We start from the raw sequence: 12,393 nt of genomic DNA, 5'->3' as shown, positions 1-12,393 counted from the left end.
ATGTCCTTTGAATTTAGATTGATGCCAAGAAGGATGGCTAGAAAAAAGACAACACCCGCATTGCTAATGAGGATGCTACATGCAGCCTAACCTAGACATGTGCAACCCATCATGTTCGATCTTATGGGTGAACAACCTGTTTGGAGGCACCCCTTCCTCTTCAAGCCTCACATCTGGTCCAAATACTGCAAATCCCCATGCCACCTTTTCATCAACCCAACATCTCTCTCCATACACTCGTTGTTGGGCTTGAGACCTCTTCCCAATGAACAATAACAGAACCCAATCAGTTTAACTTCCCTTACTGTAGCCCCACCACTTTCAACAATCCATACACAAAAGAACACATGATTTCCCAGATGATTATGTTTAATGCCAAGTTTGAGTAGGTACCTGACCCCGCTATTGTCACCACCATCTGATTCTAAAACCTAATCATCTTCCTCTTAGCAAAATTCCCACCACTATGATAAAGGAGACCAAGGCCTCACCTTCAACATCAACAAAAGCCCCACACTCAAGCAACTCAGGTGCTATGAGAACATATAGTGGATGCTAGCTTGGCACCTCCAAAACTTTGAAGATATGGTGGAGACAACCTTCTGGATAAGCTACAAAAATTTCCATTGTTTCCCCCAATACCCTAAATTGCGGTACAATTTCATATGCACCTACCTACTCTCTCTACTATCGCGCACTGAGCTTTCCTGCCAATTTTGAGGATGGACCTAAATTAGGGAGGGGGTATGTTAACCACAATAGTTAACATTACTTAAAGTGTGGTTACTCTTAATGTAATATATTTTTATGCAAAAATGTGCTAATAACTTCATGTAAAAAGATATAGGATGACCAAGCTTATGACATGTGTAATTTTGGCATGAGATACAAATCTTAAATGTACATAGAGCTAGAGAACTAGTTTTGCATCCCCAATCGTTAATGGGTAGCCGACCATTGTAAAAAAGGAGCTCATGTATATAAGTGACTAAATGAAATATGAAAGGATACAACCCTATTATCACAATTGAGAATTCTTCTTCTCCCCTCTTGCTCTCTTGTGGCTATGGTGGTAAGCTTGTGCGTTGATGCATGCTTTCTTGCTTGATTGTGAGTATGTTATTGTAGGGGATGCTTCTTTGTTCTTCTCCTCATTTTCTCCTTCTCCCCTATCTCCCTCTCTTCCTCCCTTCTTTCACACATAAAGGCATTGAGATAGGAGTTGAGCTTTCCATAGATCCTTCTCTCATTTCTCTCTACGTAGTTCAAGGAAATCTCCACTTGGGTGAGTGGTGGTGGAGTGAGTCCCTAGAGGCTTCACATCAAGGAGTTAACCCTCTTAGGGTTGGCTAAGTGCATGTTCCCAAACCGACCCTTGAATCTTCTCTTTTCTCTTTTCCCCTTCCTCTCTCATACAAGGAGAATGCTAATTTAGGTGAACATTAATTAATAAATAATTCTAGTAAGGGAGTTGATGAAAAAGGAAGAGCCTCATTATTCCATCTATGGTGCTTCATTACCTTTAGCTCTCTATAATTCCAATCAATCACTTTCTTTCATTCTATAAGGTAGTTGATCGAGATTTCCATCCTGTAGAGTGGATGATGCAATAGAAGATATCTTACGTGCTCTTGATATATCATCTTCTTTAGATTTGGAGAATGAACCGCATCTAATTAAGGTCCACGAGAGGTCCACAAATAGGATATGCACGATATCCACCATTTAGTTATATCATGATCATATGAAAATCTATCTTTGTTATAGAAATTTGAATTTTATACTAATCTAAAAACTCACCTAATTTAAACACTCACCTAGGCCCTGACTATTGTGCATATTCCACAACATTATTCCCTTTATGCTTGTTGTTGCCTGCTGATCTATTTTGAGTACATTTATACTTGTCATGGATAGGGATGTGTGACTATAAGATTTGTAGTTCTTCTACTAAGGGTGCCATGCACACATCCATGTTTTTAACTTTATACTTTCCAAGTAATAATAAACCTCAGGGGGTTCACTATATGTAAACCCCCTATATCGCGTGTGTTCAAGTCCTATTTTCAAAACCCCTTATCTGTGAATTTGTCATAAATTAAAAAAACCCTTTTTCTATTCAACCTGTGAATACCCCCTTTAAATGGTACCCTTCTATATGTAAAAAACGTGTAAAACAAATATTTTAAAAATCCCTTTTGTTGAATCCACGTGCTATGCTTACATATTTATGAGTGAACCCCCCCCCCCCCCCCCCCCGAGTAATAAACCAAGTAAGAATGCAATTTTTTAATGGTCCAACAATGGAGGGATATTATAATTTACCAATAGCACTGGCTAAGTTCTCCATGTAGTGGAACACAAACCAAATGTTTAATGACATCCATTGTCAAACCAAGATGTATGTATCAAGGCTCTTCCTTAAATTTAGGCCATGTCTCCTCAATGTCTCCATGCAATGCAATAAGTAGGACTGCATAAGATGTCATCTGTGGATTGGTTTTTAGTGTACCAAGTCATTAGTTATGCTATGGTATTTCACTTAAACATGTGTTGGATACTTGGGGATGATTATAAAATGCCTTAGAAATTTACAAGAACTGGAAACAATCTTTCAAGCATGCATGTATTATAATTATAGTCCATATCAATGAAACTTAGAATCTTTGCATTATCTCATGACTCGGGCATAGAATGTCTCTCCGATAATATTGTATATCTCAATAATCTTATAAATTATGATCGACGACGTGATGTTAGCTAGTTTTTTTAGAGGATGATATTAAGAAAGAGAAAGAGGAATCGAAAAGAGAGTATAGGTTGAATAATTATGACATGCTTCTGACCACCTATAGAGAGATTGTAGATTGAGCAACGTCAAGCAAGCTTGTAACTTTTACATTTTTCCTCCATTAAACAACGGTGTTGAACTACGAGTTTGAAGATGTGCTTTAATTCCAATGCTAAAGATTCTTCAACCAAAGGCGACAAGGACAAATCAAAGGACTCTTCCAAGGAGTGCACTTTCTATGATCGTAGTGGCCATACGGAGGATTGTTGTTTTGCTAAGAAGGCGGCATCCAAGAAGGTAAAAGCTGAACTTGAATCCAAATCTAAGGGTTCTTCTACATCAACATCTTCTCATGACAAAAACAAAGACAAGATGGAAGACGATAACGCCAAGATTGCATATGTTGCTATGTCTTCTACTTCTTCATGTGACACATCACTTGTGGTAATCAAAGACCTTGATACGCATACTGCGGATGAGTGGATTGCCAAACAGTGGTGCTACCTCTCACATGATGAATAGTTCTTCCTTATTGGAAAACTATAAGTCTATCTCTTCATCAGTACACATTGGTGATGCTTCGTCTCTCCCTGTGAGATTGGTATTGGTGATCTTTCTTTTGGAGATGCTATCTTACATGATGTTTTGCATGTGCCTAAGATGTCTGCCAACTTATTTTCTATCCAGCGGAGGCTTTCACAGGCCACAAGCCTACTGTTTCTCATTTTCATGCCTTTGGTTGTGTTGCTCATGTGCATGTGCCTTCTTCTAAGAGGAGGACTCTTGATGCTAAGTCCAAACCTATGATATTTACAGGATATGCTTCTCGCTCCAAAGGGTTTCGTTTTTGGGATCCTTCTCGTGAGGATATTGTTCTTTCACGTGATGCCATCTTTGATGAGCATGTTTTTGGTCTTGATGAGTTACCACCTTCTACATCTCTCTCACATCCATTTCCATCTCTTGAGCTTGGGCCTCTCTCATTCCCTACAGTCTCATCCTCATCTACACCATCAGCTCCTACTTCATCCCCTTCATCCATTTCGATTGCGACACATACTACTTCATTGGATTCTACACGGACTTTTGGTCCTCCAAAATGGGTTCGCTCTCTACTTCAGGATTCAGGTATATCACTTTCAGATGCTCAACAGTCTACTACATGTGTCTTACATACACGCCCTTCAGTAAATATTGCCTTGATGTCTCATATTGGTGATGTGTTTGAGCCTGAAACGGTTAAGGAAGCTCTTTCCTTACCACATTGGTGTGAAGCAATGCAAGTAGAGATTTCTTCTATTGAATCTAATAACACATGGCAGTTAGTTCCATGACCTTCACATAAAAAGGTCATTGGTGTTAAGTGGATTTTCAAAGTCAAGTTTCATTCTGATGGTACTCTTGATAAGTACAAGGCACACCTTGTTGCTAAAGGTTATGCTCAAAAAGAAGGTGAAGACTTTGATGAAACTTTTGCTCCTACTGCCAGAGATTCTACTATTCGTGTTGTTTTTGCTCTTGCTTCTCACTATACCTGGCCTATATATCAAATGGATGTTAAATCTGCCTTCTTGAATGGAGATTTAGAGGAGGAAGTTTATGTGGAACAACCTAAAGGTTTTATTGCACAGGGTCTACAGAAAGTTCTTTATGGTCTTAAGCAAGCTCCTCTAGCTTGGTATCAGAAGATTGACAGATTTCTCCTTTCTCTACATTTTGAGAGGACTCATGCAGATCCTAATCTTTATGTTCTTATTGTGGATGATGATATATGCATTCTTGTGCTTTATGTGGATGATTTGACACTCACTGGCTCTAATTTGGATCTGCTCAAATGGGTTCAAACTCAAATCACAACATCATTTGCCATGACTGATCTTGGACTACTCCACTATTTTCTTGGTTTAGAAGTGTGGCAATTTGCTTCTGGCATCTTTCTTTGTCAAAAGAAGTATACTTTAAGGTTGCTTGAGAAATATGGCATGCATGATTGTGCATCACTCACTTGTCCCATGGATCCTAATTCCAAATTATCCAAAGATGATGATTCTCCTGAGGTTGATTCTACAGAGTATCGCCAACTTATTGGTTCTCTACTTTATTTGGTTAACGCTCGGCCAGATCTCTCCTATGCTATGAGTATTCTCAGCCAATTCTCTTCACAGCCTTGTCGATCTCATTGGCAAGCAGCTTTGAGGGTTCTTTGATATATTAATGGAACTCTTGAGTATGGCATTTCTTATGCAGGTGGAGAAACACTTATTGGTTACTCAGATTCTGATTGGGCAAGGTGTATTAATACTAGGTGTTCCATGTCAGGCTATTGTTTTATGCTTGGTAAAGAACTTGTTTCTTGGAAATGTCAAAAGTAGCGAATTACTTCTTCTTCATCAACCGAAGTAGAGTACAAGTCATATCTTGATGCCACTTCTGAAGCACTTTGGCTTCAGCAAATTCTGAATCACCTTGGATGTTCATCTACTCCGACACTCATCTACTCAGATTCACAGAGTGCTATTTCTTTAGCCAAAAATCCAGTTATTCGAGGATGATCCGAACACATTGATGTTCATTTTCATTTTATTTGTGATTGGATTTTTGAAGGTCGCATTCAGCTTGAGTATTGTCCTACCAAAGATAATGTTGCTGATTTGTTTACTAAGCCTCTTCCTCGACCTACCTTGGATTATCTTCTTCAGCGCGTTGGCGTTGGTCCTCCCATCTGGACCTGAAGAGGAGGTGTTGGATAGGTGTCATCTCCAGATGGTGTCACGCTAGTGGCACACTCTTTAGCCTCTAGGCATTTTTGGGATTTATTGCATTCATTTCTATTTTTTCCTATTTACACACATTTTTTGGGTGGAGGAATTTTCCTATATATATGAGGCATTGTAGTTCATTTCTAATCAAGTTGGCTAGTGGTTCATTGATGAGTTCTTGAGTACATTGTCTCTTCTCTCATCTCTTCTTTCTCACAAGAGATATGCAGGCTTGCCCATCTTCCACTATATCATGGAGCACATGTGACTATTTTACGCACTTGCTTATCTATATTGAACTTGTAATCGATTTTTGGATGGTGTGATACGAGTGTATCAAAACTTTTTGTGTAAGTGATGATATCATATGCAATTAGTGAGTTATGGGTTGTTGCAAGATCAGGGTGTCCAGTTTTGTCCCAGTTTATGCTGGATTGGCACAATGCTTGGAGAGTAAATTTTGGGGGGACAGGTACTTCTTCAAATGAGATCAAGAAGCTAATAGAAAATACATATGCACTCAAATTAACCCAATATAACTTAAATTAATATAAATTAGTCTAATTAATCAAAACTAATAAAAAATATGATGAAATGATTAAAAAATTATCTTTCCATACTTAGAGTGATCCAATTTTTTTTCCATTGATGCACCATTACAAGTACACTAGTCCCTATAGGTTTTAGATGATTTACATCAAAAATGTAATTTTACTAATTAGATTATTAATATTTGCAAGCCTTCTGAGAGCTTGAAAGAATTTTGGAAAAGAGATCATTAAAAATCCAACCGTTGGATTTGCAATTTCGATTAACCACCACATTTACTAATGTCTCACTATCTACCACTCTTTTGATCTACATGATTGGGCATTTTAAGTGGTAGTTATTGTGGGTACAAAAAGTGGTATATATTATAACACTTTAAAGACCTTGAAATATTTAATTAAAATAGAAAATAAGCTTAAAGTTTTCTCAAAAAATCAAGTTAATCTCTTTATTATGTGAAGATCTAAGGTGCAAAGTGGGAATCTCATATGAGTTTATATGTAAAAGATATTAGCATGTTATGGAATCAGTCCAAATTTGGGACAAGGTGTATAATATACTTTTTTATTTAAAATATAAATATTATAGGTAATTTTATTTGGAGTTGAATGAAGAAATATTTTATTTTGAAATAATATTTTATTTAATAATTATAAATTAAATCAAATTATAGATTAAAAATTTAACTAAAGTTTAGATGTATGCATGTATGGAGCCATGGTGGGTGGGATGGATACAGATATAGCATGGTGACTACCACACATAGTAGGGTGATGTGGCATATATATGTGTACATGTGTGTATGTTGGCATGAAACATGAGGTGGCATGCCATGTCAACCATATGGGAAGTGGATGACAAGAATGATGTGGCATTATTAATGTCTACGATGATGACTTAACAACTTAATTAGGTTAACCATGTTGACATGGACATTCGAGTTAGTAAGGCGAAGTGGCATGATGCTTATGTGGAGTCTCCCCAAGTTGAGATGGACAAAAGGTGGCATAGACATGTAGGAGGTGTACCCACCAAGCCTAGGATTTAAAGGCTAATTCAGCTCACACATGGCATGGCTCGTAGGCTTGGTTCATTACCAAGCCTACATTACTAAAGCTAAATAGGTTTGGGTTTAAACTTGCATGGAGACAAAATGAGGATTTTCACTTGGCATGGCTTTTAGGCTTGGTTCGTTACCATGCCTACATTACCAAAGCTAAATAGGTTTGGGTTTAAACTTGCATGGACACAAAACAAGGATTTTCACTTATTTGGGGTGAAAAATGGACTTCTCAATCTTAAATTAACCCATTTTTTTTCCTAATTGACCATTACAACTACTTTATCAACATGAGTTTGGAGTAATTTACATAAACATTACTTTTTTGATTATTAACATATAAAACTTTCACATGCCTTCACAGATTACCATAAGTTTCTAAATAAGGTCTAAAGCATTCTAACCATTAAATTTAAACCATACTTTTTTTATTATTAACATATAAAACTTTCACATGCCTTCACAGATTACCATAATTTTCTAAATAAGGTCTAAAGCATTCTAACCATTAAATTTAAAACTTTACCTTAGCCTCACATTTTATCAAGCTTCATATATTTTCTAAACATTAAATTTAAAATTTTACCTTAGCCTCAAATTCTATAAAGCTTCATCTATTTTCTAACCATTAGATCTCTAAATTGAGTATTGTAAGTCGTCGATCTTATGTGCACAAAAAGTAGTGTACTCTTCTGCACTCCTAAGTCCTTGAGATAGTTCTAATAAATAGAAACAAAACTCAAAAAATACTAATAAATCAAGCTATGCTCTATGTTATGTGTAATTATATTACATTCAAAGTGCCTTGTTGATGATTGGAGGAAAGATGCAAGCATTTTAAGGGCATACTATTGTAGAATGCAAATATGTGACATGAGGTACCTACTAAGAGTGTGCACAAGGAAATGTGTACTTAGAGATATGCAATTCTCAATTAGACTACATCATTAGGTGCTCAGCTTATGTGTGACATTTCATTAGAAGATCATGTAATGAAATTCCTTTTGTAGCTAAGGGTTATTGGACATTAAAGGTGAATAAATGCCTATTTTCAGCCTATTTTGAGGGCACCAAAGTAAACAAAGGTAAGTACACTCACCATGCATCTACCCATAGTTGGGTTACAATATATGAGAAGAATGCAGGGGACAGTGTGTGTGAGTGAAGTGAGGTGAGAGGAGGGACGAGTACACATAGTGCAATGCGGCAGTGTGACAATGCTCATGGGGAGACATAGTGGAATTGATTCTCAAGGAATTATGGAGCTTGGATATTTCAAGGGTTACAAGCTCGGCCATTAGAAATATCCTTGCAATAGTTACGGTTCACCAGGTAATCTCTTATTGGATGTGTTTCAAGGAGGGTTAGGGTGAGCCATAACATTTTTGGCGCCGCTCTGTCAGGGAATCATCCCCCTTGGCTTTTTCCATCGCTTTTCTCTAACCCATCCCCCACTATCTTGATTAGTGATTTTCCACGAAAACGATGTGGTTTTGATGGAGATTTGTGTATGATTTGGTGTAGAATAGCTCTCTTTTTTGTTTTGTAAAGAATGCTTTTTTACTTAATTTTTTAGCTTAAATCGTTGTTTTTGTTGTTTTTAATGTTCCTAGGGCCTTCACATAGAGTGTGTTAGGTTTAGTTTGCATCCATTGCATCAAACAATGCTATGGAATGCAATTTTTAGTGTTTTTCAGCTCTCTTTAAACATAGAACTAGAATCATTAATTTTTGGTTGATTTATATGTTTTTTGTTTTATTTGTATGCATTAGAGTGTTAGCAAGCATTAGGAGTAGTTTAATCCTTTAAAAATTTTCTCAAAACCATTAAATAACTCTTAAATCGACTAATCTTTCTTAATTAATTGGTTTTTATCATTAAGGGGTGATTAATCTAGTTCAAGAGGCAAAAAGATTAGAAAATATGTTTTTTTGGGGTCGAAATTGATCACGTAAGGGGTCAAAATTAGTGTTTTTGATTGTTATAAGAGCATATAGATACATCAAAATACCTAATTACATCAATTGGATTAATTTCCCTCAGTTTTGCTTAATTTTGCTTAAAGAGAAGCAATTAAAATTAAGAGTTTAATTAATCTCCAATTATAGATTAATTTACACATTAGTTGATGCACATAACTTAGCAATTTCATGCTCTATCCAATGATGTGCTCAATGGTGTGAATTAATTAGTGATTAGTGGTTAATTAAAGTCCTTGATTAGTCTAAAAGGAGGGAAAGATTAGTGAAAGGATTAATCTTTGATTAATTCTTAAGTACATTTTTACATAATTCATTAAGGCTAATGAGCATTGACTAAAAAGATGCTAATGAGTTTTCAAATTGTCTTTTTTGGGGGGTCATTTATGAACGGTGTAAGGGGTTGTCATAAAAGAGTTTGATTCTCACTTACCTTTTTCGGAAAATGCCCATATCTCCCCAATTGAAAATTCAAAAAATATTTTTTCCAAATAAGAAAATTTGAATTTCTTTCTAGACTAAAAAAAAACCCAGGCATTTCACGTGTTAAGGTTTCATGCCTTAAGGTCTCACACAAAAAAAAAAATCGTAAACTATCCATTTCACACCGTGAACCATAAACTGTTGTTTCACATCGTGAAACAGCCTTGCGTGTCTCAAAAAAATAAAAAATAAAAATTTGTGAGCCATGAGTTTCACGTTGTGAACCGCACCCTACTATTTCACATCATGAAACAAGTCCAGTGGTTCACGTCGTGAACCTTTCAAAAAAAATCAAATTTAATAAAATTCATAAAGTTTGTTTCACGCCATGAAATGTACCCTACTATTTCATTGATTATTGTTTCATGCCTTTTTATTTTAAAAAAATATTTTTTTTCTTGTAGTCCATTTCACTCTCTGAATTACACCCTGCTATTTCACGTCATGAAAGGGAGTATGGAAATTAGCCCTGTTCAGAGGCCCGTATCTCCTAAACCGTGAGTCCGGTGAACACATTCTAGTGCTCATCGAAAAGCTGGCATCGTGCTCTTCCGAATTGGTCTTGAGCGTCCAACAGCAAACTCAATCGTTTTGGCCTCCGACCAGTAGCCTCAAAATTCGACACGACAATCGACGTAAAAAATGGCCCTAAGCACTAAAAATAACCCGAACAACCCAAAAACGATTGCGAACCATATTCAGACTACTTTTTGAGTGTCTAAATGATGAAATCATAAAAAACTCAAGAGACAAAGTTATAGTGCTCCAAAAATACTACAACTCTCTCATTCAGAGTTTTTCCAAATTCCTTTTGGAACACATTAAAAAACGGGTTGCAAAACAGGGAAAATCTTTTCGAAAAAATAAATTCTTCTTGAGACAGTGATGGAAAATAGTTTTTGAGACCTCCTCTTCCATCTGGGATGGTACTAGAATGCACTTTTTTCGAAAAAATATCTCAGGTCATTCACGTGCATGTAGTTCCTAAGCTAATTAGGGTAAACAAACACCCGTTTGACCCAACAAAGGATACGCTAGGCCTCCTGAGGCTGTAACGGGCTATAACAAACTATCATAAAATCTAAAAAGCACAAAAAAACATGTGTGCTTGCTCATTAATAAGGAGCAATTGATAACGTCAAGATAAGACAACAATAAAGCGATTACGTGGACTCACACCACCTAGACTAAACCCCATGGCTGATATCTTGGAGCCATTGAGGTCCATGTCCCAAATGCATCTCCCAATACCATTTTCCATGCCTACAACAATCGTGTCATCAAGTTTTACACCCCTTGTCAATCCCCCCCAGGATTTGGCTCCTTGCCTGGTACTATCACAAGTCCTAAGCCTTTAGACATGCTAGGTACCACCCCTCTGCAACCCTTAGATACCCACACCTTGGACATGTATTAACTAATCTAGAAAGGCGGTTTCCCAAGGACTAAGTGAGTCCCTACCCACATTAGCACTCACATGTAGTCTCAACAATGACATACAAAAACACGACCATACAAATTTTCAAAATCATGGAAAAATATGATGATTCAAAATTGATCCTGTTCAATTCATACAAATGTTTAAATAGCGATGTGAAGCCTTTGGATATCCAAACTTCCCCACCAAGGTACATGTGTTGAACCTATGCTTAGTGGGAAAGGTTAGTCAATGGTTTATCACATTGATGCCACCGATTAAGACAAACTTTAGGACCTTGAAAGTAGCCTTTATCCATAGCTTTTCAAGACAAGGTGATCGGTGGAGTGCAGCAAAAGAACTCTATTCAATTCAGCGGAAACAAAATGAAACCATTATAGATTGTATCCTTCGGATATAAAGTCTTGGACTCATGATGTCAGCCACCATGGGAGAAACTAAATGATGCTCAATTGAAGGGATGTTTCATGATGGGCTTAAAGAAAAACAGCTTACACAATTTGATCATTGTATCCAATCCAGAAACATTCAATCAATGTTGTAAAGCAGCAATACATTTAGATGGTAACATGATGGAAAATGATTACGATATGAGATGTTCCTCATCTCAACCAAGAGAAGGAATGGCTAAAGAAAAACTAATCTCGAAATTTTTATTTCGTGAATTCTACAAAGCCTTACTTAAAAGCCTTGCATTAGATAAAATTTGGACTCAAAAAGGGACCCTCTAAGAACTACCATCTCTACATTTTCTTAAAAAATGGGCTGATGGTTAAATTTTTACAAATCAAATCAAAATTTGTCAAAGATTGTAGATTGAGAATTTACTGTTCGAGATCTTTCCAATGATATATAGCATGATGGCCAATTTTGTATATTCAAGAAGTTCCCAAATTGGTGATGATGTGGCATGTTATGCTTTGGATCCTATGTGGAATACAAGTGTTCTCAAAGCCTGTCCATCAAATGACCCGGCCTTCCCAACTCGACTGCTTTCCTAGGTGATCTATCTCATTCAATTACTGTTATCCGTAGGTCGATCGAGAGTACCAGGCTTCGAACAGAATGGGTTCACACCTGAAATACTGTCGACAAACAGAAACAACAAAGAGTGCACGGATTTCGAATGGGAGTGTCACAAAACACTCAAGGATATTCGTGCCATCAGTCGGCTAATTATTGGTTCCCATTGACCATGCACGGAAGCTGGCCTAAAATGATTCATTTCAAGTGTCGGGGTTCTAGAAAAAGAAAAATATGAGCGTAAAACCACAGATTCTAGTAATGTTGAGGTCTTGGAACAAGTACGAGCCTTAGAGCAAGAGGTAAAGAC

This window comes from Cibotium barometz, chromosome 3 (genome assembly GCF_041138505.1).
Source record: "Cibotium barometz isolate CiBa-2024 chromosome 3, ASM4113850v1, whole genome shotgun sequence".
NCBI classification, from domain to species: Eukaryota; Viridiplantae; Streptophyta; class Polypodiopsida; order Cyatheales; family Cibotiaceae; genus Cibotium; species Cibotium barometz.
Note: the sequence above shows the minus strand (reverse complement) of the source record.